We start from the raw sequence: 1,914 nt of genomic DNA on the forward strand, positions 1-1,914 counted from the left end.
CATACTTACTGAGTACCAGGAGTAGCACATTGTTTAGTACTTCATTACATCAGTGCAAGTCATTTGTTTAAAAGCAGTGTGCCCAGTGTTTGTTTTCATTTTCAATTTATTTATTTATTTTATCTTTTACTTTTTAAAAACTATCTACATTAAAGACTAATCTAAAGCCATCGTCTGTGTATCTTTACATTTCCTTAGGATGCTTTGCCAGTAAAAAGTGTCATTCTTGTGTCATAAAGCCTATTTTACTTTAAGCACGAGCAAACCTTCTATGTGCCGTCAAAGCTAATTTAAAATGGACTGAGGCAAAATAAAAAACTGTCCTGCCATCAGACAAATCAAAATTTGAAATTCTTTTTGGAAAACATACATGTTCTTGGCTAAATCAGTACTCAGTTCAAAAGCATGCATCTCTGATGGTATGGGGGTGCTTAAGTGCCTATGGAGTTGGTAGTTTGTACATGTGGAAAGGCACCATGAGTTTTGAAATATATTTATATATATAGCTTTTAGAACAACATATGCTCATCCATTTTTCAGGGCTTTATATGTTTTAACACAACAACACTAGACTTTATATTCCAACTGTTAGGTATTTTAGCACTACGGTTAGCATTTACAGGATATTGTTTTATAGTGACATTATGCAGGAAAACTCTGTCATTCAATAAGGCCCCTTTGTTTTAGTTATTTTTCTCTTTGACCCAAGAATTGATGTGTGAGAATCACAGGCTGGTACAAGGTTGAAATACCACAGAGATCACTCCCTCAGCTACATTAGTTTCTTAATCTTTTAGACGCCTGTTGAAGGCCAAATGGTTTGTTTCAGATTTCACTAATGAAAGAACTCTTTGTTTTGTGCCTTGAAAATATGTCGCTGAGATAATCACAATTGTAGCTGAACTAATAAACTACACAAAGGATGCTTCTTCACCCAAGGGCAGGAAGACGCTCCCTTATCTTGGTCTGTACTGGTTTAAACTGATAATCTGCTGTCTCATGAATTTTACCCTCTATATAAACTGTTGTACTTGTGAATAAAGTTGAGTCAATTTGGGAAGACAATCTAAAGCAGTCTCTGTTTTCTTGTTCTCCCAAGCTGCTCCCGAGCTCGTACTAACACGCTGAATGGCATGCTTGAATATTACTTGAGAATATATTTGACTGTGTTACAGACTAAGGGACATTCTCTGCTGATAGGTGAAGGTACATTCTCTGCTGATAGACGTCCACGCCTCGAAGGAAGTCGATCCACGGATTAGGCCTTGGAAACCGTTTCCTTCACCAACCATTATAACAGCATCGCTTCATAGTAGAAGAGTGCAGGTACTGAAGTGGCCTGCCTCCAGTCCAGGTCTTTCACCAGCTGAAAACAGTATCATGAAAGGAGTGAAATGAAAATGTACAACAAAGATGACAGACAGACACAAATCGTACAGCATTCATCTCCCATAAGTCCAATAATTGATCCCCCTAGTTAACGAATGTTTATGGGCTCTTGTTAAAAGAAGTTTTGATACCATCAAATTCAAAATCACCTTTTTATTCCTTTAAAAAGGTACATTTTTAAGATTTGAACATTTAATATATGTTGATTGTTCTACTGTGAATAAAATATGGGTTTATGAGATCTGCAAATCACTGCACTCAGTTTTTATTTACATTTTATACACCATCCCAACATCTTCAGAACTGGGGTTTTACTGTGCTCATATGCGCTCTTTCTGAATGTGTAACATATTATTAATTCTTCCAGAAAATAAACGTGGGTGTTGTAGATACCTGTAGTCAGGGCTGGGCTGTCCATGGGCTGGAGCCTATCCTGTATTTACGTCAGACAAACGTCATTTCTCACTGGGCTGTCATTGGTTTATATCGTCTCATCGGTTCTCTTGCAGTGGCCATATTTGTTGA

Source organism: Astatotilapia calliptera, chromosome 3 (genome assembly GCF_900246225.1).
Source record: "Astatotilapia calliptera chromosome 3, fAstCal1.2, whole genome shotgun sequence".
NCBI classification, from domain to species: domain Eukaryota; kingdom Metazoa; phylum Chordata; class Actinopteri; order Cichliformes; family Cichlidae; genus Astatotilapia; species Astatotilapia calliptera.